Source organism: Diorhabda carinulata, chromosome X (assembly GCF_026250575.1).
Source record: "Diorhabda carinulata isolate Delta chromosome X, icDioCari1.1, whole genome shotgun sequence".
NCBI classification, from domain to species: Eukaryota; Metazoa; Arthropoda; class Insecta; order Coleoptera; family Chrysomelidae; genus Diorhabda; species Diorhabda carinulata.
The window spans coordinates 44,325,078-44,350,931 of record NC_079472.1 but is presented as its reverse complement, the minus strand read 5'-3'; the positions used below and the strand labels follow the sequence as shown (position 1 = coordinate 44,350,931).

Genomic DNA, 25,854 nt, shown 5'->3' with positions numbered 1-25,854 from the left:
AATAACTACATCAGTTGATTTTCTTAATACTCGTGGAGGACTCGATGAATCAATGTATCCGACTACTCCAGTGAGATATAGCAGCTCAGTCTCGTTCAAAGGATTTTTGATTTTTTTATGAAAATCCTTCAATTGGAATTGAATGTTTTGCTCCTCTTCATTAAATATGCTAAATATCACTATGTCACCTACAATCAAATAATTTTAGTTTTTCCAAAACAATTTGGACATTCACTGGGCGGAATCTAATATAAATGTATTTTCATGATTTTCAAATCATCATCTTTTAGTCATCATAAGTTATCCTATTAGTTTTCTTGTATTTGTTATTTAAGCACTTGTTTTTTTCCAAAATGCTACCGATAAATGAAGGTTTATTTTCATCATGTTTATTTCTGTTTATGTCTTCGTCGACACTTTTATCATTTCTACTTCCTTCGTCATTACTACTTTCTTTAGTACTACCTTCATTTTCACTAAGACAGTCTTCTTGGTCATCAGTTTTAAACAGTTGCCTGGCCATTCAGCCAATTTCTCTTTGACATTTTATAATATTACTTTCCATTTTGGACGGTTCTGGAGGTATTATGTCACTGAGAACTTGTGCTCTTAATGTGTATAATCGAGCGCTCAAACCATTATCTAACAAGTCCAGAACAAATTTCAAAAATGGAATTTCTAGGCTAGCAAACTGTAAAGTATAGTAAGTATGAGTGTAATAACTACGAATATTTGCAAAAAGGTAAATATTTATTTTGATTTTGATTAGTTTTTCGTAACTTCTGTTCCAGTTCTATACATTTATATTTTTATAAAAATTTATAAAGGTGACATGAAAAGGGTTCTGGTGAAAATTTTAATCTTTTTCGTTTTTTTTTTCATCTACGTTTTGTAAAATTTACAATTCGATAATATTTAGAAAAAACAACATTTTTAAGCTGAAGCTATCTTAGCAAATCATTAACAAATTTAGAAATAAATCACTTTGCATTTGTAATACTGTAAAATCTTCCAATGGGTGCCACTTTTTGTTAGAAAATACCACCGTGTCAACTTTGGTGTGTCGTTTTATTAAAAACTTTTTTTTTAACTGAAATCGCTTTAAAAAAGTTAAAATTTTGATTCAGTATATAAATATTTTATATTTTCAGATCCATTTAGCATCAATATGAGATTTGAATGAAACGGGACACCAAAATTTATATAGGGCTCACTTTACTGGAGTAAATGATATTCCACACAACGGATTGTATGCGGTACCCTTACGTAGTCAGTCGGTTTTCCCAAAATACAATGAACAAGATTGTATGCTTATAATTAAGGATACAAGTATGCCAATGAAGCCCCAGTTGACGTTTAAATATTCGCGTGATGTACTACGAAGAATGATCTAAATTTTAACACGTATGGTTCAGATTCTCGATTTACTTGAGGGAAAGGAAATAGAATACAAAAAGTAAAATTTTCACCAAAAACTCACCTTAACGACCTTAACGGGAATATATAACATATTTCTTCTAAGGACCGATTTCCAACACTGATTGCAAAAATGTTTTTTTTTTTATTTTAAGATAATCAACCACATTAAAGAATGTCCCGATAAGAACAGAATATAGTGCAAGACACAATAAGATTGAGTATGCAAGTAGTGCATACGCTTTTATGAATAAATGAATAAAATGAAGTTGATTTAATCTAAATAAAATAATCTACTAATAAAAAAAATACAGAAATGTTCATACATACCTACCGTTTCTTTCCAAAGAAGCAAAGAAAATCACTATTCGTAACCGAAATGCAATAATATTTATATTCTGTGTAGAGAAATTATTGTTGATCTGATTTTGAACGTAATTGGGAATAGTTTGACGAGCAAGCAAATTCTATAATTTTTGCATAATCTCAACATTTATTAATTCAATCAACATATAGATGCAATCAAAAAATTCCAATAAATATAGAGTGGTTGCATTTTTAGCAAAATGCAGTTATAATCTATACGTTTGAAGTTAATAGATTTCAATTTAATGTTTGCAAAGGGTTTGGTTTGAAACTTCGAATCAAAGATCACTAGCTATTGATTATTAATAAAGTCTTATCATATTGTTAATTTAGTTATGTAGGTATTTTATAGATATTATAATAACCGTAACAACCTAAGTAACAAAGTATATTTTGTATTTGGTATAGGTATAAACATTTTATCACGATTTACGTGCATTTTTACAATAATCTAATTTTCATTTACCAATACTGTCCCTTGTATTAACAGTACTGGTAATCAGAAATGAACACCATTATTTTAACATTGCGCTGAGACAACCTGACCTTTTCTCATCATGAGATTAAGGAATTTTTCCCAAAATATGGCCCATAATAGGATATTTACATTTTTTGTTTATTTTATAAATTCTTGGTATGAAATGTCAGAAAGTAAATTATTTCATTAAAAATTAAAAAATAATATCCAAATATTTAATTGAAAATCGAAAAAATTTTTACCTACATAAGAAAAAGATTCTCATTGGATTTCAGTAATGACCTCGTAGGTTTAATAAAAAAATTGAGAAGTTGTCTGCTTATGATTACGAGGTTATCGTTGACGGCAACGTAACGTGTGCTGTTATAATATACTTTTACTTTATTACGTAGAAATAAAACATTTTTTATTTTCACATAAAGTGAATAAACCTTTTATGGGTTAAATTCTCACATTATCACATAATCACGTTAAAAATTAAAAGCTTAATAAAATTAATTACTATAAAAAATTGAAATAAGTTAAATTTGAATCTTACTTACATTAAAATGATCCTGGCAACAAAAATAATTAGATCTCGCAGTATCATCAAAACGACCAACACTTTGGAACCATTTTTGTATATATTCGAAATTCTTGGCATCATAAAATGTGTTTTATATCGTGGTATTTTTATATCTCGACAAAAAACACGATTAATATTTTTCCGATTAATCAAAGTTTAATAATAACGCTTATTTTAAAATAACTGAGAGAATAAATATTGGATTTACTTTGTATCATATGTTCAGTGTTTATTTTATACCTATGACGCCACGCAATATGGCGGTCTTACTGAAATGTTTAAACTACCTACAAAAGTTATGAATTTCCAATAATTTTTTTCTCTATAAATATTGATCAAAGAATTAAAAAAAATTATAATAAAACTTGTATGTAAACTATCTAAAACTATTTCTTTCTCAAACCATGCAAGTACCCTATTCTATCAGTCCCTTCTTCTTCCTCGTAAACAACGTTTTATTACTTTTTCTATCATCTCCCAATTGTATATAATACATGTTCCACTCTATATTTTGCTCTGACTGCCAACGAAATATGAATTCTTCAAATGGGCGCTATGATCTTTTTTAATTTTAACATTGGTCTAATTGAACAACGTGTTGCAACACGTATTTGATGATGGAGTTTGTTCACGAGCAACTGTGTTCTGTTGGTATAAAAGTGGATGGATATCGCTTGGTTATGAGGCACGTGCTGGTAAGTCCTGTTTTGCAGTTACTGTTAGAAATATTGGAAGGCGGAGACCTATAATCAGAGTAGATACACTCTACAAGTATCAAGCTAGTGAGGCAACTCTTGGTGTTGGATTCACAACAGTATACGCAACCAGAATAATGTAGTAGTCATAGAACATTCACTCTATTTGCTACGTGTGATCTTTGGTTATCATTTAATCCTAATGAAAATTTCCTTAAAAAAAATTGAATATAAGCATTTGTCTACTTTTCAAAGATTTAATTCCGTCCCCAACAAGTATAAGGAGATCTTTTGGTATTTGGTAAAACTGTATCGTTAAAATAGAATTTTATTTACGAGTACGATCCTCCTTACAGAAGTATATAATTCATTAGAAATTACTTTTGGGGAATTAATTTGTCATTTCTTTTGATATTTCATGCACCCCGTTAACTGATGGTATAAAGGAAAAATATGATTTAATTATTAGATACTAGAAAATATTTGAAACTGTGCTTTTCCGGCAGAGAAAAATAACCATTATTCCTTGTTAGGGGTCATCCATATATTACGTCTCATTTTAATGGTGAAGGAGGATACCACAGAAATGTGACAGTATGCGATAAGAGTCAGTAGGGGGTTAAAAGTTTTGTGACGAGAATTTTTAATAGGGAGGGTTAGAATAGGTTGAAGTTCGGTCGGCGAGGACTTGTTTGCTTCTTTACTACTTTAGGTGCGTGGGTTGTTAGCGAGACCTTCTACAACTGCTGCCACATGCACCGGCGAAGTGGCTTCATTATATTTCTATTGTTTGTTCACTTGACAATTAATTTTTGCTGAGTGACAGTCATAGTTTTCTGAGTTTAATTATTTAATGTTAATTTTCAATTCAAACAATGTGTGACGTCACACCAGCAGGATAATACAAATGTGACAAGGACGGTGGAAGTGGTTCATAAGTCCTAACATTCGTGTGCCACTTTAATACTTTCCATGTTAAAGTAGAGAAACACAATATACAATTCACTGAATGGAAATTTAACCTTCCCAAGGTATGTACCGATGAACAACCAAATAAACCGAATAATTTTTTTTCCAATGTCCCACCTTTAATTTGTCAATAAAATAATTTTTTTCTGAGAGTAACAATGTACTTAATTTAACGACTAACCAACATTTTACATTCAACCTAATTTGCTAGATACTTTACTGTATTCCCAGGTGCGTTTGAACCTGCGGACTGTGTTTTGATTATCGAGATGTTATTTATGTCTGTCGTTTTGAAATTTTACTTCATAACCTTATCTCCTAATCCTTTTTATATGGAGTTACCGGTATAGATCTTTATTACAGACATACCATGGAGCGCTAATGATCTTCCTTAGTATTCACTTTTGGACTCTCTGTAGGAAAGCATATTTACTTTCACTCGTACAACGTATTAATTTGTGTACCAGTACCTTATTTTTGATAGTTAGTTGTGAGCTTCTTCCTAGTAACCAATATAGTTTTTTATATCTGAGTTTCTGCTCCGGTTTTCTTTTTGATATCTTCCTCTCACTTTAGTTTGCTATCCAGATAATGAGATTATATTAACATTGCCTTGAAGTACCCCAGTTTTTATTAGTCGAAGCTCTGAATATTCGCTTTCGTTTACTTGTTTATCTCTGAATGTACAGTCTTTCAGGTAGGGTTCTACTAGCTGAACAGAACGAGACATGTCTCTAGTATATTTTTTGTACGATGTACTTGATCTATTGTTGAGTGCCTGTTGCGGAAGGAGATGGACAACAGATCAATAGACAATTTTCTGCGCCAACTGTTCCTAAACTCGTTCTTTTATTATTCTATGTAGTTTAGAGTATAGCAGTTTTTCAAAAACTATGTTACCTTTATTTCTTTTGATATAGTCATACGATCTATTCATCAAACCAAAAGTCAGAAACTACTGTGAACCACAAATACCAGACTTGTGATTGAACTCTAGATCATGTTTTTCTGGCTACTGTTCCAGTTTCAGTCTTAATTCTTTTAAGATACATATTGCTCTTGAACACTTACAATATATTCTTTTGATTTTGCCCAGTTCGTCAATAGGGTTTCCGAAGTATTATCTGGAAATTAATATATTAGTTGAAATATTAATTTTTTTTTATCTTCCTAATAAATTTGTCCATAATAATTTTCTAGAATCTGCTCTTCATAAAATATTATTTTTTCAATCCAATTAATGAACCAAGTATTAGAATGGAGCAGACGCTCATAATATGCTCATAATATAGAGAAAATTCGATAAAAGTAGTTGTGTGATAGTTACCTCTTTTCCTATATGTTCCAAGTTCAGAAGAGGGGGGCGTTTTCAAGCTACCAACACAATTTTTTTCCAATATCTTAGTTCTCAAAATTATTTATAAATATTAGCATTTTATATCATTATACAACTTTTCTTATTTCTATCTGGTTCGCATTTGGAGACTGTTTCACTTTTTCAACTATGAATGTTAGTTTTTCCTTATATGCGTCTGTAAAGCGATATTTTTACATAAACTCACTATGTACTATTTGTATTCTCACAACAACGTCGCCATACAGTCGAACAATTAAATATGCAACTTCAAATGAATTATAATAAATATGAAATAAGTCAATTGTAGCATTGGCGCCGTTTATAACGCTTTTACTGATAATAGTTGTATGCTTTATGTCAATATTTTCAACCCTACCCTACTCACCCACATCTCTAGATAGCAGCAATGCCCCATGGTTATTTCAAACACTTAAAACCCGGTCAATGATAATCACGGCGCTCTGTAGAAACTGGTCTTGGTTTCAAGACCAATCACTCAATAAGTCTTGTGACTAATTAAGAAAAACACATTTTTGCCAAAAATTGATATTCATTCAAGACGATACAATCATTCCAACGCTTCTCTAATTTCTCGATGCTGTGCTTACAGAAGGATGTCTTTTTTGCTTCAAAATAGACTTCAGTTTTAGCAATTGCTTCTCCATTTGAATTGAATTTCTTACCGGCGAGCATTTTTTTGAGATCAGCGAATAGCCATTAGCCCCTGGGGGTCAAATCAGAAATGTACGGTGGATGAGGAAGCGATTCGAAATGTAATTTCGTTCGATTTAACCATCGTTGCCATCGACTTGGGAATCGGTGCACTTTTTTGGTGAAACAGTGATTCTTTCTTCGACATATGAGGCCGACTTTTGCATTCAAATAAAACAACTCTATCTAGTATTTGCTATTGATTGTCTCTACGTTTTGGAGATAGTCGATGAACAATATTCCATGCGCATCCCAAAATACTGAAGCCATAACCTTACCAGCTGTCTATTGTGCCTTTGGACAGTCCACTCAGATGATGATCGTTATGATACGAGAGTGAAGTGAGAATCTATGCTTCATCCATTGTTACATACCGATGCAAAAAATCTGATTTATCACCTGCAAACATCACCAGCGAAACACTGCTCTTAATCATCAACACGTTGTTGTTTTTGTTCGACTGTGAATAAAAACGCGGCACCAACTTTGAAAAAGCTTTTTCGTGCCTAAATGTTCATGCATAATTGTAAACACACTGCCTTCTGATATATTTATGGCCTCAGCTATCTCACGCAATTTGAATTTACGATTAGATATAACCAATTTGTACACGTTTTTGATGTTTTCTGGAGTAACCTCCTTAATTGGACGACTTGAACGTTCACCATCTTCTGTGTCTGTACGACCACATTTAAATTCAGTAGACTAATAACAAATGGTTATTTTCGATGGAGCAGAGTCCCGATAACACTTTTGAAGCCATTGCTGAGCGTCTACAGTATTTTTGTTCATCAAGAAGCAATGATAAATCAACATACGAATTTGCTTTGGTTCCATTATTTTGAAAATAACAAAACTCAAGTTGTTGTCACTTGTTTCTAACTAATCAAAATGTCACGAAATTTCACACATAAACTTCATAAACGTCACATGTACCTATATGACAATAGCAGTGCCATCTGTGTGTCAGTCACACGACTTTAGAGTGATATTATAAGAACGTGGCTTAGGATCGACAATCAGTGGATAGATGATCTCTATTTACATGATAAATTATCCGAAAGTCTTTAAAAACAAACCTGGGCAGCCGGTAACAACGTCGCACCTGGTCTAAATAAATATGTGATTCACTATAAGTAGTGTATCAATCATCTCTCTAAAATACGTTCGTTAGAATGATGTTTTTCCCTCTTTATGTAGATTTGTCACGCTTCATGTAGGAAGCTTTCGTATGAAAATAATTTAATTCAGTATAAACGCTTCAATATTTTAGCTAAAACGAGATATATTGCAGGTAACATTCTCCTGTTCCTTTATCATTTTACATTATATCTTTGACAGTTCTTTTTGTTCATGTGTTCGTTGCGTGTTACTCTTGATTACTATGAATTTTAAACCAGGAACATTTCAAATTATTTGGTCCTGTCTAGGAAACGTAATCCATCAATTAATTTCTGTAAACTTTCGCTACGTGTTAATACCTTCCAGATAAAATGTTTACCATGAAATTTGATAACTTGATAATTTTGTATTCTGGATGTTGAAAAATACTATAATTCTGTTAGGTGGACCGAAAAATAATGTTCATTCACATGTCGATATTATTTGATTGATATTTGTCAGCTCATTGAATACTTTGAAGTTATGTTAAAGATATTTTAAAATTATTTTTAATTATTTACTATTAACCCTGGAGTATTAAACCTCAATTTAGGTACCTTATTACTAAACATTCGTCATTGTGACTAACAGTATCTAAAAATCAATTAAGAGAGTTGTAAAGGAAACAAGAAGAACAAATAATTATCCATTTAACATTTTTATTGATGGGATATTAAAAACATGCACATTTTGTGCCGAATATTACAAAAGTAAATATGTAAATAAATGCTACATAAAAAATTCAATTAAAAATGGCTTAGAGAACACAAAAATTATATAAAAGTCAATATCTTTTTCAATTCACATTTTTACTACCTTTCTTCGAAACAATTTTTACACAATATCACTTGATGTACGCCGCATATTGCTAAGGAACAACTCCTGCATGACGTTTTTGTCATTCTTCGGAGTTTGTAGTTGCATTTGTAGCAAATGCGTCGTTTCTGCTCCAGAGGAACTGAAGTTGTAGGTCCAATTCCTGCGTCAATCCTATCCTTGACACTTCGACCCTGTTGTCCAGATAGATCCCTTCTTTTTCTCAACCAAGCATCAATCAGTTTGTCCGACAATTCACACATGTAATCAATCCTTGTCAATGGCTTTCCTTTCCGCTTATTTTTATAAAAATTATGGTAGTATATGACATATGAATTCAATTCCGCTGAATTAATATCTCTATATTGGTGAAACGAATAACTACATAAATGAATCGGTAAAACAAGGTTTGGACACTCCAGGATCTCGTCACTGTATCCAGTTTGAGCGGTAGTGCCTTGTCTTAAGTGGAAAATATCAATACTCCGCGTTTTTCCAGATTTCACCAAACTAGACGTTTTCCATTTCTATCCGTTTTTACCCTCTAATTCTTCAAGACCTGGTTGAGGCATATATTTACTCGAACCTCTCTTCTGTACTTCCGAGCAGCTCTTATCTTCATCAAGTGATGTTCTTGGAGACTTTCGCTTTCTCTTCTTTGCAGAATCTTGTTTTTTGTCCTCTCTGATTTCAATTTCCTCGATTCAGCGACTTCCTGAGTTTCAAGCCAATCTGTCAAACAGACGATGTTCGAGTTTTATTTAGACTTACCTGGTTAAAATCCTTGGAGTTCAACGGTCCTTGCTCCTACTTGGTTCAAAGGGCACTGAGCTGGGGAAAGCACTGCTATAGCCTGATTTTCCTAACCTCAACCACAAAGGTAATACGATAAATTGTTCGGCGCAAGTAGTCGAGCTGACGAAGATTTAGTATTCCAGGGTTAAATATTTCCACATTAGACTTTTAGTACAATTCGGGGAGACGAAATGCCGCCAAATGCCAGAAGAATATATCCGCAATTGTATGCTTTTACAGTTTTGCAAGGGTAATAACGTGACCAAAATCATTTGCAATGTATATCCAAGTTCGTAAATACCAAAAATCCTTATCTTGATTCAGATCCGATGATTTCGATCTCTTAGAAGAATACTAACATATATATATATATATATATATATATATATATATATATATATATATATATATATATATATATAATTCAAAACGGCCAATGCTTTGGCTCTCTCCAAATGTATCACCACAAAGTACTGCAAAGTCGGGTTTACATCCCAAAAAGGCACTGTGTACCTATTTGGTAGAGTATACAAATTCTTAATTCAGATCTTCATCGTGAATAATTGTATTGAGAGAACTATTGTAACACGATAATTCAAAAACGCACATTGCAAGACGAACCTTATGAAATTGAACTGCGTCACTTACCATAGTTCGATACCATATCATACATTTTATTAGTCTAATAATCTAACTAATCAATTTTATCAGTCTTACATCAAAAATTTATACACTAAATGGCAAAATGTTGTTGATAACGGGATTACATCATGATTGAAAATAAAAACTTGTTGGGAATTTACGTACTCAATCCTGAACCATTTCTATATTCTCAGGTGTAAGGCAAGCTGGAGTTGATTCATTACGTGGGCACCCTTTCCCACTACAGTTTCCATTTCTTTCCTATACTGTGTTTTTTGTTTCATTTCCTGCCATATTATTCCTCGATTTTTCCCTACCATCTCAATTTCTTCTGTCCAGCTCCTCCTCTGTCCCCTTTTTGCATTAATTTTATTGAAAAATATCTGTATATACTGTATGTGGTCTTTGATTCTCTAGGGTTAAAGTAACAACGTTAGTGGTATTCCTCGCACGCAAATATGCGACTTGAAGTTGTCGATGGGTAAAGTAGCCCTAAGCTGAATATGTGCCAAACTTTTGATCTGGTGACTTATTACATTTAGTGCCAAGCTGATATTCAAATTACAAACCGACCTTTCAATTTTATTTATCTGCATGAATTAATTTTGTAGAAAACATCAGCATGGGAACATAAAATGTGTTACTTAAGGACAAGCCCAGCAAAAGTTACAATCTTAGAAAGTGGATGGTTCCAGGGAATTACCAAGTAGAGAAAAATATCAAAACTTAATAAAAAAATATTTTTTCTACGACCGTGCGTTTTAACCCACTTTCCCGCACGCATTTTAGTTTTGAAAGTGTCATTAGTGCGGGAAAGTGACATTCTTCAAAGGAGAAACAACTATCAAACCACCCGGGCTTGATATCAGTTGCTATGGCAACCCAAGCGTGTAATTGTTACTAAAACGTCAAAGTTGTTCAAAACGTCTTGGAAGTGACCGAATAAGTACAATCTTTTTCTATATTAAATCACATTAAACCGAATTCGATACAATAATATTACTGAAGCCATTTTGAAGGTTGCAAATGAAGCTAATTCCGAGCTGTTACCTGCCAAATCCAGACCAAGGTATGAGAAGCAATAAGAGCATTTTGTTACATAGTATAAGGAGAAAGGGGCCAAAACTTATAAGGAGTAGTCCACATTCTTGTGTATGACTTAAACCATGCGAGAGGGGTTCCCCTGAAGCCGTAGTACTGCAATTTGTTAATTAAAATATTTTGATTAACACAATTGAGAGCATTAGAAAAATCACAAGAAGTTATTGCAGTGGAGTGATAGCTGGTTAGGCTAGAGTAGACATTATTTAGGAGGAAGAATATAACATTATTTGTGTATTTGTTACTTAAAAACCCAAATTGATGGGTAGTAAGTATTTTATATTTAAACAGAAATGATAAAAGCCTCTTATTGACCAATCTTTCTGCTTGATTTTTATCTCGTCCTTTATGCAAAGATATAATTATATCCGCCTTAAGGCAATTGGGAAAAGAGCCATTTTCAAATGAAACGTTAATTAAAGTGGTAAGGTGATTAAATGTGCAATCGGGTAGATTCGAAAACATTTTTAATGTAAGTCCATCAGTTCCAGATGAGTATTATTATATTTTTATGTCATTAATTGTACTGCGAAGCTCTTCTAAAACTACGGGCATAAAAAAGAAACTGTGTAACTTAGCATTAGCATCAGGGAAATATGAAAGCCGATCCTGAGAAGGTCTAATAGCATTTGATAAATTTTTGGCTACATTCACAAAGTAATTATTGAGGTTATCAGGTGAAGTAAAGATTATGTTCGAAGCATTATTACGTTTATCAAAATTTGATAGAACTATTTTTTCAGTAACCGTAAACCAAATCAAAATTGCTGTTGTGTTATATTTTTACTCCAAAATAGTTGTTACATCTATAGAACAATCCGATTCTCTATTCACCCTGATTTCGAATGATTTTGTGTTTTTGATTTTTAGACCAACTTAATAAAATTCAAAATGGTAACAGTCCGGAATCACATTCCTTGTTACCATTTTATTTTTTTTTTTGTATATTATTCTATGGTTTTCATACAATATTCAGCTAGCTTATTGAGACCTTCTGCTAAGATACATTTTCAACATCTCCTTTGGACTCAAATGGTTACCCACGGAAAAATTTTGCCATGGATCAATATAAATTGTAATCTGACGGTGTACGCTGTACTAAATTTTGGATGTAGTAGGATTTGGATTCTAATTTCTTAGATCTTCTTCCTCGCAACTTTCGCAGTGTGTGGTTACTGGATATTTCTCCTATAAAACCTCATAACATCGGCTTTAGACTATATACTATTCATAGCTCGGCGATCAGGAATACCTCCTGCTCGAATTCTCTTAGTGAAAGATTCTGGTAATTGTCCTTTGTCTAACCTCTGATTATAATTATTATAATTATAACTTATAATGCGTCTAATAAAACAATCATCTTCCAGCAGGGCAAGCACACCTCTATTCGATGATTTTATAGAACTTACCTGATGATTTTAAATGGCGAAGTATGGTATCATTAGAAGATTCAAGGAAGTCCGATAATCACCGAGTGCTGATAGTAGGTACTTCCACGAACGCTGTATGGTTCGCGCATTAATTGTGTCTTTCCCTTCAATTTCACATATTTTCCTTGTTGCCACAGCTGCTTTAAACTTTTGTTTCCAATAATGTCTTAACAATAAACGGATATCATATTTATTGCGCACCATACTATGTATTATAACAACGAACTACGTCGTCAATAAACAAATAGATGTTTAAAAGAAAGTAATGCAATTGCACTTTTCATAGAATTAGATATCAAGTTTTGAGTATATCAGTTTTGAGCTCGTATTCGTAGTGAGAATAAATTTTTGTTTATTCGCGAATCCTAATAACGGCAGTATCTCACAGGATTAACGTTTTTTTCTCAAATACATTTATTTTTCCGGTTCCGAACGGAAAATTACTTTCTTCTTTATGGAAGATTTGATGAGTCCTAAATAAATAAATTGATATTAACAATTCTGTTGATTATTAACCCGAAATTGTTATCTTTAAAAACAACCCACGTTTGCTTTTCTCTGCGTTACGTACATATACTCTTTTCCTTTCTACCTAAAAAAGACTAGGGTGATCGATAAGGTCAATTTTCAGCAAACGGGGTCACGTAATGACTCCGAGGACTGATTAGCTTTTGGATCGTTATGTGAAGAGGATAGTGAATTAGGTCGAAGACATTTCTTGTGATAAACATCCTCGCTCTCCTCTGTTTCCTCAGATTTAGATTACACATACATTTTATTAATAGATCGCTTTATTCAACCCTAATATTGGCACGTTCACTGTTATTTGCCTGTTGAATAACCCTTCTAATGAGATTTCTACTGAACTTTTACTGAAGCTTAATATATATGATTATCACGTAGATTTATTTATTAATTGTGCTTATGATATTAACAACGTTCAATTTTCCAGCTAAATTAGTGAAAATTACATTTTCCCCATAACCCGTGAAAAGGCTTTCTGAAATATGACTGGTTGCCACAGAAAACATCGCTCAAATATTTGAAATTTTGGTTTTAGTTGATGTTTGATATGCATAAGTTTTTGTATACTCACAGACGATTTTTTGAGTTATTAACGGTTAAAGTATTATAGTTTATGAGTAAGTAATGACGCTATTACTCATAACAATTATTTGTACATTACGAGCGTAGGAGGAGGAGGAGTACTGTTATACTGGTCTTCAACAAAAGCACTCGCACAAGTCATAGTACCTATTATTCATCTTGAACGCAGGGCAAACAAAACTCAAGATAGAAATTCGCCTAATGCCACACTCTAAATGTCGTTCTCAGCCACCACAGGATTTATAACAGGCTGGAAGAAGATATAACAGGTACAAAATTTTGTTTAGAAATAGTTTCGGGACAACGATTGCTGAAGCGATGCCTTGATGTCAACCAAAATGTATAAGTTTGTTTTATCGATTATTCTAAGAAATTTTTTAAAATGAGAAACAATCAATTCATAAAAGCCCTAGAACCAAAAAACCTTGATGCAAGCTATATACAAATAATAACCAAACTGTACCTGAATCCAACTGCTTCTGTCAGAGTCAGACAGGGGTGTGCTCTTTTTCCACTCTTTTACAACGTCTACTCAGAAGAAATCTTCACCAATCGAGAATACGATCCAACATTTAATGTTAAGAGGATGAAAGTTGTGATTGTCACCTGAAACTGAAACTGAAGCGCCCAATGAACAACTTAATTTAGAAAACGAAAGACTGTAGAGAGTCAAGAGGTATGACTACTTGCGTATATGCGTATAAGTGTTGAATGCTTTGTGTATTATTGTTTAGAAACAAGGATTCGAATCAGGAATCCCGTGCATCATTTATGAAGATTAAGAAGCTTCTCTGTAGCCGCAACATGAGCTTGGGACTGAGAATAGGGATGCATGCTATATATTCCTAGACTTTTTGTATGGTGTAGAAGTTTGAATCCTCAACGCATATTGCGAGCGAATACTAGATACTTTCGAGATGTGGGCATACCGTAAGATGCTATGAATATCGAGGACAGATAATGTTCTGAGAAGAATGGAGAAGGCCGTACAGATCCTTCATGAAGTGGGAAGAAGAAAAGAGAAGAATATCTTGACTTAGGAACCTGTAAAAATGGGGTTTAACGTCAACTATTTAGGGCCACAACTTCCAAAGTAAAAAATAACTATGAAAGCACGGAATAAAATCAATACAATTTACAATTATACACCAGACTTCACGCATTTATATGCAAATCAACCCCTTAGGACAAAATTACCGCTAATTTAAGTCATAATGTGATAGCAAATGGTCAATTCCATCGATTTGTCAATATTATTCCATTGAAATAGATAAGAACTGTCTTTACCTATGTAATCCATACACTATGTGATAGTTGTATATAAAAACCGAAACCCCTTTTTTTAAGTCCGAAAATTATATTGCAATAATGGTCATCTGATTATATTTATTAGTTTGATATATATGTAAGTAACTCGATTTTATAAACGTCGGATTTATTTCAAATTTTGCACACTTGCAAATAGCCGATGTAAAATCAATGATCTCTAAAACTCGTACCATCAGTCATTTCAAGACATCAATTGTCGTTTTGTATTGAGCATGGCCTGTCCACTAAAAGGGAGGCTGTACGTGATTAGGGGCAGGTCAGGGCACGATGTGCACATAGTATTCTGCTAGACCCGTCATATTCCATATAAAAATATCAGGCCTATGCCCTTTGAAAAGCTCATCAGACACCTTGGCCTGAATCTGTTATCATCATTAGGCAAACTGCTTCTTGTTCACACGTATGAATCTCGCACGTGTCCAATTTCTCCCTGTGCATCGTTTGTGAAGTCTATACTATGGAGATAGCGTCTTAGATAACCGTACCGGGTTTAAATGCCAGTCGAATTTCGAACCTTTCCAATTGGAGCATTTTTGTCTGATCAGACAGGAACATATGTAAGACTTTTTTACATTCGTCTGAAGCAAGCTATTGTGGCCGTTCTGACTTTTATAGCAGTTCGTTTACATCCCATAATACTTTGACTTAGAAGTATTATGGGTATTATCTATTACGTCTACTGTTCTCTGTCAGTGATGTGTGCTTCCAAGCCTTTGTTATTAATGGTGACAGGCGCTATTTGGTTATTGCTCATCATGAACATACACCGCAGCCTAAGCTACGTCTAGATTTCCGTATGGCCGTAGATGGGTTTGTACGCATGGACCCCATGATCTGAGACGCGCAAGGCGCTGAACTCTTTCTCTGTACATGGCCACCACGCAATTACTTCGTATGTGTTTGTGTTTCACCATTGAAGTTTCTATCCAGAGAATAATCTTCACACTCATAAAACACTCTTCTATGGTTAATCGAACTAAAAAATAAAAAATAATTTTTAATATGACTTAGAATGAGAAGATTGGAAAGTTAGATATAAAACATTGTCGTACAAACATCCCTTGCATTTTGAGCAGTGCAATTAATTTTCTGCTCAATAATTTTATTTTTTTGTTAAATCTATTTCGTTCATTGTTTGATTAACTATAAAAACATGTTTTATAAACAAAAATTCATTTAAATCGCAAATTAATTGGCAATGCGTGAATTTCGAATTATATTGAAATTAGACCTAGAAAACATTAACGTTTTCATTTATTTTTTTATTAATTAATACCTGGAAAATTAACGCAATGTTTCAACTCGAATTCATTTCAGTGGATAAAAGGTAGCTTTTAAAAAATAACAAACAATGAAATAGATATTTTTCACAAGGCAATTTAATCTCTTTTAAACCAATTCTGTTTAATAGAATTGATTGAAAAATAATACTTTATTCGGTTATAAAACATTGCAATTATGAAAAATCGAACTTAGAAATTACAAATAGATTTTTCACGATATAGTATAAAAATATAGAGTACTCAAGCAAGATTACAAATCCTGATAGTTCAGTATTGAGAATTATTGAAAATAACCAAATAACCTTGAATTAAGTGCTCGAAGGAATGATGCTGTTCATTTCATATTAAATCTGAGAAATTGGGATTCGGTACTTTTTTCTGATCAAGAAATTAACCGCTCAACCAGAGTAAAGTTTCAGGTAAATGGTAAAAGTGTACCATTACATACGGCTTAATAGCGCATTCTATAAAAAAATCAGTCTGCTTCATTATTGACGCCCGTCGAACTATCTAGCCAAAGAATTTCAATATTGGTTGTATAAGCACTCTGCGCTGGTACGAAATCAGTTCAGAATGTTTTAATTGTTGTTTACTAGAAACTGAATTCAATACTTACCCTAGAATATTTGATTTGACAGACTGACACATCAAAAAGATTCATTTTATTTAAAAAGGGGAGAGAGAAGGAGAAGTATCTGATATATTTGTAATATGAATGTATATATAATTGAAGTATGTCGAGTTTTAATAACATCGGTCTTTTGGATTTTGGATAAATCAGTTTTATCAACTATTCAGTTATATTAAACAACACGGAAACATTTATCTTTTCAACGTGATGGAAATGGTGTCATATGTCTGAATACACTTAACTGGATAAATGACGGTGAACAACGTTTCTGGTAAACATGATTTATCACTAATAGAAGTATTGAGCCATGAGATGAAAAAAATATTTTTATAAATATCCTGCAAAAACTTTACTAGGTTTATGATAGAACTCTCCTGAACTCAGTTGTATTATTCCACTAAGCATTCTCACTGTAATTAGTCCACTAAAATTAGACCATAAAGTAGTGGTCAAATAACAAAAGTTCCCAAATTTAGTTAAATTAGGATGATGAACTGGGATTTACAAGATTCCATCGATCTCATGTGTGCTAAAAAAATTACTTTTATAACTTATTCTTTACTCAGTCTAACCTAACAAGAACTCGAATAAAATCTGTCTATTGTACGGATCTCTACATCTTTTTTTCTGGTAATGAAATTATGTAACTATTGATGTCTTTTTTGCAGTTTTGTCGGTAAATATTCAAGACAAAAGTTTGAATTTTTTTTTAGTTTGTAATAATTTTTTGCCTGAAAATTGAGTTATTACTGTGAGTGAAAAATAGCATGAGGATCGAAATGACACTATATTAAAAATTAGTCCACTTCGCATTAGAGCACCAGGAAATGAATATAATTATTGTTTCCAAAAATTATGCAGTGATGAAGCAAATGAGGTAGTTGAGAAATAAAAATTCATGAAGAACTATTCTTTCATTCAAAGAAACCATTTTGGAATAAACTCGAGGGATAATTGATGGTTTATATTGATTGGCCTGCAGTGTATTCGCAAAATATCATACTGTATTTGTAGACAATTTTATTATCTACAATTTTTGTCTGATCTTTTTATTTACTAAGAGAATCGAAAGAACTAAAAAAAATGGACCTTTAACCATCAGTAACTTATTTTAGCACACGTGGGATTGCAATAAAATTCTGGAAATTCATTTCTAAAGGTAAATAAACAAAAGAAACAAAATAATGCCTAGTATTAAGCCCTTGGGGCACTCCACATTCTATTGGCTTGCAAGAAGACATCGTTGGATCAAACCTTACAAGCTGACTTCTGTTTGTAAGGTATGACTTAAACCATGCGAGAGGTATTCCCCTGAAGCCGTAGTACTGCAATTTGTTGATTAAAATATTATGATTAACACAATTGAGAGCATTACAAAAATCACAAGAAGTTATTGCAGTGGAGTGATAGCTGGTTAGGCTAGAGTAGATATTATTTAGGAGGGAGAAAATAGCATCATTTGTACATTTGTTACTTAAAAACCCAAATTGATGACCAATCATTCTATGATCTTAGATAACATGAAAAGGCGTGCAATTGGGCGATAATTGGATGCTTGATTTTTATCTCCTATTTTACTACAGAGGTATAATTATTGCCGTCTTAGCAATTAGTAAAAGTGTCATTTTGAAATAAAACGGTAATTAAAGTGGTAAGGTGATTTAATATGCAATTGGGCCGACTCGAAAACATTTTTAATGTAAGTCCATTAGTTCTAGATGAGTATTATTATATTTTTATGTCATTAATTGTACTGCGAAGCTCTTCTAAAACTACGGGCATAAAGAAGAAACTGTGTAATTTAGCATTAACATCAGGGAAATATGAAAGCGGATCATGAGAAGGAGTTATGTAATTTGATAAATTTTTGGCTACATTCACAAAGTAATCATTGAGGTTATCAGGTGAGGTAGAGATTATGCTCGATGAAGAAGACTTATTTCTTAAATCATTCAGAACGAACCATGTTTCTTTAGAAACATTACGAAAATTGGCGAGTCTCCTATTATAATAAATATCTTCAACAGCTTTTGTTATCTTTCGATAAATTTTTCTGTATAGCTTCACGTAATTTTTGAAGAAGACACTATTTGAAAATTCCCTTTGCATATATACGTAAACCTTTAGTGGACCAGGGTTTACTTTGCCTATTTTTAATACGTCTGAGGGAAAAGAATTGAATGCCACACTAGTTAGTGCTTTAATAAATCCAGAAAATTCGAAGTCTACATTACTAGTCAGTTGTTTGACAACTTTGCTTGAAGTTTTGAAAACGTTTTACCGAAAAGATACGGCATAATTTTGTTACCACTGCTTCATGATCGCAGAGACCTGAATTGAAGACAGTACAGTCGGTGGATTCTGGATCATACGATGACACGACATAGTCGATAGTACTAAAACTGGTCTTAGTTATTCTGGTTGGTGCCGTTGTATGCATAACCATACCAAAAGAATCAAAAATTGACTGAAGACATTCTTGACCAGCACAAACACTGTCACATAATCAATATTGAGTTCGCCACATAGAATTAGTTACCATTTTAGAAGTAAGGACTCTAGTAAGGTCAGTAGTTTGTAGCAGAAAGTATGCACGTCAGCGTCTGTAAATAAATTTGAATACTTTCTCAGATATTATATCATTGAACTGTGTTATTTCGGAAAAATCGTTGTTTGTGGACATGATAATAGTACGTCCGTGAGATAAATTAGTTCTATTGAATCTGGCTATTGTGGTATAGTTTTTGACAAGAACACGCTCATTATTATTTAACCAATGTTCAGTGATGGCAACGATCTCTGGAGAATTAAGCTCCTCTAGAAAATATTCAAAGTAGTTACAAATCTAGAAATCAAATGAAAACGTTTTTTTATGTGAAACATAATTCAGTACATGAGTCATTTTTCGATTATAGGTACAGGCATTATACATCCATATATCACGAAATGGTATGAACAGAGGCACTCTAAATCTGCCACATAAATTCGGGTAATAAAGAAAATTGATTATACAGAACAATAAACGTAGAAATTGAAGACACCTCTACGTTCTGTACTCCAAATTTCGCAAATTAGAATTATATAATAATTTATATTTTGATAATAAGTACAAGTAACCAAACAATAATATTTTTGGAAATAACTCTGTATTATACATAAAGCACTTAGTTCGCTTATTCTTCATATTTCCAGGAATAATAAGTACGATGTTTGAAGTAATCAAATCAACCCAAGTATTTGAGTGGAATTACTCCCAGAGCGTAGGTAGACTTTATCTCAAAACACATTCTTTGTTTTCATCCCACTCACCGATTTATTTCCTTTCAGCTATTCAATAAAACTATAGTTAAATGAAGATCCTTGTTAAGTGTCCCTAACACTATGAGTAGAATAATGTTCGTCCGTAATAATTATCCTATCTCAAGTTGTGAGCTACATATTATACAGAATGATTGCCAAATGAATTCGCAGCCAGGAGATATCATATGCTACATATTTGGCCCTCATAAATTCTGCTATTCTCGTAAGATTTTTTTCAATTCCAAATGTTTGCCTTATTGAAAAGGCAAAAAAAACAACAACACATACCCCAATAAAACGTATCGCTTCGAAATTTTGACGTGTTGATGTAAAGCTCTACAAAATTCAACAATATGCTTAGTGGTTATATAATAATTATTATATTGGCTCTTGAAATTTTAGGTAGAGGACACAAGAAAATTGATATTTACTTTTACAAATCTATCCTAAAAGTTGTTTAATTTATTCTAATCTTTCTAAGGATATGGAACATTCTATCAAAAAACTATGACAACTTTGCATAGTCTATAAGGTAGTGATTTTCAGAATAGATCTATTTCTTAAATAGATTTAAGAACAAATTATTTTTAAAAATTTTTATTTTTCTTGTTGTTTTGTTGTTTAATTTATACTCTTCCTATGATATAGAACATGATATTAAAAAATTATAACATTACAGCGTCTATGTGGTAGTGATTTTGAGAATTTCAGAATCTGTTTCCCCTTTAAATAGATTCAAGAACAAATTATTTTTTTGAATTATTAATGTTCGGTGTTTATGAAACTTTTTCTAACAGTTAGCCTCTGCTCCGTATAAAGTTTCCAAATTCATGAATTGGTAAGGATTGTCTAATCCAATGGCCTCCACGTTCCCCAGATTTCTCTCCTCAAATAGAAATTATGTAAGGAAAGTAATGACTGCCAAAAGTTTGAACAAATTCTATAAAATTTGAAAATTGATAATTTAAAAACATAATTTGTTCTTGAATCTATTTAAGAATTGAACATATTCCGGAAATCACATCTCGATGGATTAGTTCTCATCATTTTTTAATGATATTTTTCAAATCGTTAGAAAAAGCATAGAGTCAACATCTTTTAAGGAAGTTAGAAGAACACAATATTGTTTATACTCTTAAAAATGAATCCTAAAACTGTAAAAGCCAATAAAATAATAATCAGCTAACCTTACTGTTGAATTTGGTAGAATTTCACATTAATACACATTAAAATATAAAAATTTAAAAGAGATATTCCATATCATCAATTTTATTTATTTAATAAAAAATTATAGTATGTGAGTAGGCCCCGTAGTTAAATACACTCATGCTGAACACATGTAGTTATCGACAGAAGGTGGTGGTTAATATAGATGCGCCAAATGAAAAGACAGGATTTTTATTGTTATTACTAAAATAAAACAAAGGAGCTCTCTTCAAAAAGACTAAGTTTGCATAAATAGGTTAAGTAGAACTGGACTTACAGGCGTTTTTTCATAATAAAGTTCTCACTTCCCCCCACCTCTTATCTGAAGAGATAGACTAAAACTTGTAAAATCAAATATACGCTGAATTTCTCGAGGAATACGATAATCATAATTTAAATGCATCTTAATAAGGCAAACTATCGATTTTACAATTTTTGGTATTTAATTATGCCCTCTGGCGGTGGACCTACAACTCTGTAAATAATTTCCAGGTTTTGCTCGACGTCACTTTTGTAATAAATTTTTTTTTCCGGAGCTGTACTATAAACGGTTCCCGAGATATCGAGAGCCATTCTTATTGGGACAACGCTACATTTAGATAACACAGTAAAGTAGTTTAGTAGGACATCATCAACAAACGCTCAGGTACCTTACTAAGTCAAATAAACACAAGTGCCATTATATGATGAAGATTTTTTTTAATTGCATTTTCTGCTCAAATTGATTATTACATATATTTCTCTGTTACTTAGAGAAGTTCAACTCAGTTTTCTCTCTTCGATATTATATTTCCGTTCGTATGTTTTTCGTCCTTGCCTTTTTAAATCTAATGCCTGCAAATGAATGAAGTATTCGTGCGTCCTGTGTATAGTATTTTTTGTAATTCCTTCCTTCAGTCCATTTGAAACGAACGTGTTTCTTATCTTTGAAAAAAACTCCTACCGAGTGCCATAAATTGTTGCAAGAGGCATATGGGGACAATTCTCTATCTCGTGCGCGAGTTTTTGAGTGGTGTAAGCGCTTTAGTGATGACCGAGAGAGCACTGAAGATGACCAGTGCCCAGGTCGCCCTGTGACTGTTTCAACTCCGGAAACAATGACTAAAATCAACCAAATTGTGCGTGCAGATCGTCGAATGAATGTCGAGACTGTAAACGCCGATAAAGAAACAGTTAGAAACATATTACACGAGGAATTACACACGACAAAAGTATGTGCAAGGTTGGTGCCAAAAATCTGATTCCTGATCAAAAGCTCTTGCGTCAACGGGTCTGCTCAGATTTTCTTGAAAGGTTAGAAAGGATCTGCTTTGAAAAGGACCCAATTTGAGTCGATGGAAGCGGTATTATAAATAGAGTATTAAAGGGAGGCATTCGAATGTAGAATAATTTTTATTATAAAACCCTTTTTCCTAACCAGTCTCGTTATATAATAGCCAGGCCTGGTAATGTGTCCCTTTAAAAAATATTCATAACTGCTTAGTAATTTATTATACTTCAAGGAATTCCAATATTTCCAAAATATTGCAGAGCATATATTTTCATTTGCACCAACAGAAAAATCAGTAGCAATTGTCAAAATAAGAGGAAGGGGTTTGACCAAGAATGACTTTTCAAAGGTAGACAACACTTAGTTCTCGTTATGTTTCTGATGTCATATGTCAACATTTCAAATAAATATGATAGATATATTAATTTCGATTCTCTGAAATGTTTTTAGTTGTTGACTGATAATGGAGATAAAAGGCTATCAATTGAACATTAAATGAATTGAACATTTACATTGGATGCAAAAATTGAAGAAACTAAGGAAAAGTTGTGCTCCGTTCTCAAGAATTCTCTGCTGATTTCTATGCCAGAATGTTTGTAGAATTTGAAAAGTCATCCAGTTGTTCGGTCAATATGTCACAGTAGTTAAAAATTTGATATACCATTATGCCTAGAGAAAACAATACAATCGAAACATTTGAATAGATCTGAGGAATGTACTCCAAAGAAAGCAAAAACCGTTATTCCGACCAAAAGAGGTCAGGGTCAGTGTTTTTTCAAACAAAGTACGACGGTAACGGATTATTATGCTGAGTTACTGATATGTTTTGATGCTGATGGTCCGATATTGTGGTAGCAAAATTAACTGTTTTCTGCTTTAGATCCATTATCTCGTCCTCCATATTCAATTAATTTGGGCCCCGTTTATTTCGGTTTCCAATATTTGAAAAATGACCTTGTGGGAAACAATTACAGATGAATGAAAATATGATTCCATAGAGAACACTGGTTTTGAGGATCTTGACAGACAAACTAAAATATTATACCATATCTGTCAGCCATTTATATGTTACATCTATAAAATGTCATGGAATTTATTTCCTATGATTTATTTTTTACGATTTCATATCAAAGATAACCGGACCGAACGTTGTCGGAGGAAGATATGACGCAGTTGCAAATGGTGATTTAACTTTCTTTCAGAATTCTATTTATTATAAATCATTATTGAGGATTTTATTTCCATACTTTAGAGAAAATATGTGATCGATTTCCTCCCATACATTTTGATCTTTAAGATTCAGTGCCATGGTAGAATATTTGTCGAATCCGAGAGAAGTTATTTGCTGGTTAAATAATATAAATAGAACAAATAACAAGCCCAAAGAAAATTGCATTCTATACTATGGCATCTGTAATACTTTCAAATATCTTGTTCACATAATTGGATTGACTGAAAAAAATATATGGTTATTCCAATCATGTAATAGAGAATATTTTTTTCCGAAATAATTATTATATAAATTACAACGTAAAAAATATTTTATTATATTATACTGTATATGTCTTGGGTTTCCATCTCTAAAATTTGGCTACCAAGACAAGAGGCGTGAAAGCCTTGGATGTTATTAGCTAGAATTCGGACATGCTAACAGGATTTTTTAAACAATCGAAAAAGTTATAAATTACTTTGCCAATTTCGAAAGAAGGGGCGTAAAGACAGTGAATATAGTAGGTCGATTTTGTCGGTTAATCGCGGCGTGCAGGCAAAGCAAGAAATTTTTTAATCCCGGACTACAAATGATGCTTCACCTGGACACTTTCTAAACTAGGAAAATCCGGGGAAATCCAGACGGAGGGCAACTGTATTCACGTCTTTTGCAATGATCAATGGTTTCACTACCCTACCCGTTTGGATGTGTTCGAATTTCAAAGTCCATGTCCACACATTCATGTAGCCTCGCGAGTAACTCATTGTATTCAAACCTTGTCTAACTTCGAGGCAAAGTAGCACGAAGCCAAGTGAAGTGCGTCTCTACACTATCCAATTCGCCTATTTTCGATCAACTTCGCGTGTAGTGTAGTGAACGCTTTAGTGATAAGAGCTGACCATAAACTGGTTGTGGCATAGTCAGCACATAAATGGTTTTTTTATACTTCAAATATATATATATATATATATATTTACTTGCACAATTAATCGATAAGAATCTACCTATAAGTGAGATTATTATTATTATAATTATCAACATCATCATCTTCAAGCCTTTCTTCCATTGGATTATGGCTATCGCTCTTGGCGCTTTGAAATCGTTTTTTGAGGTAGATTGCTCCTCGTTTTCTATTTTTATTTTTTTATTAAGTGCTCTTATGTCCTCCACTATTTTTCGTTTCTCCAAATCTTTCTCGGCTTGTCTCTTCTCCTTGGCCACAATGGGGTCCATTGCGTTATTCTTTTGATAATTTCAGTTGGTTTTCTTTTCATTATATGCCCAACCCAGTTGAGTCTTTGTGTTTTTTTGTATCTCACTATATTTTTCTTCTCCAGCTCTTTTTCTATTTCTTTTTCGTTTTTCTTTGCTCTCCTTTTTCCCCCCTGTGTTATGTGTGGTCCTGTTATAGTTCTTATTATCTTTCTATCTCTTCTTTTAAGTTCTTCTTCTCTATTGTTGATTACCTTTGTTGCATCGCATATGTGATTACTGCTCTTGTACATTTTTATTTTATTTTGTTTGGTTATGTTTTTGTTTCTTTCATAGGCTTGATAGCCTTATTCGAACCTTTCATTTTTCATGTCTTTGGTTGTTTATCCCAATGTTATTCCTAGTTAAAGGTCGTAATGTTTCAAAATTATTAGTTTTGTTATTTTTCAGTTGCTTTGCTCTCTCTTCTGGTTTTCCCCCATTTTGAAATATTTTCTTTTTTCTGCATTTATTTCCAGTCCGTAATTGCTTGCTTCTTTTTGATTGCCTTTATTAATTCCCTGTGTCCATTTGCTATGATAGTTACATCATCTGCGTATGCTACTATATGTATTTTGTCTGTTATGTTCTTATTTTGTAGTCCTGCGTTTCTCACATTGCCTTCCAATATTATATTAAATAACTTTGGTGACATTGGTCATCCCGTTTGACGATTATTTTCAAAACGCTATTAATTCCCTATGAACAATTTAGCTAATACTATAGAAAAGTCGATGTTCTTGCGATGGTCTTGGCTGCCTTGTC

The 25,854-nt window shown here is 32.7% G+C and overlaps 1 protein-coding gene across 4 annotated transcripts in view; it reads left to right on the top strand.

Annotated features, from left to right (window-relative positions):
* LOC130900633 (inactive rhomboid protein 1) overlaps positions 1–25,854 on the top strand; it is a 302,734-nt gene that overhangs the window by 126,340 nt on the left and 150,540 nt on the right. The gene's annotated exons all lie outside the window — the stretch shown is intronic.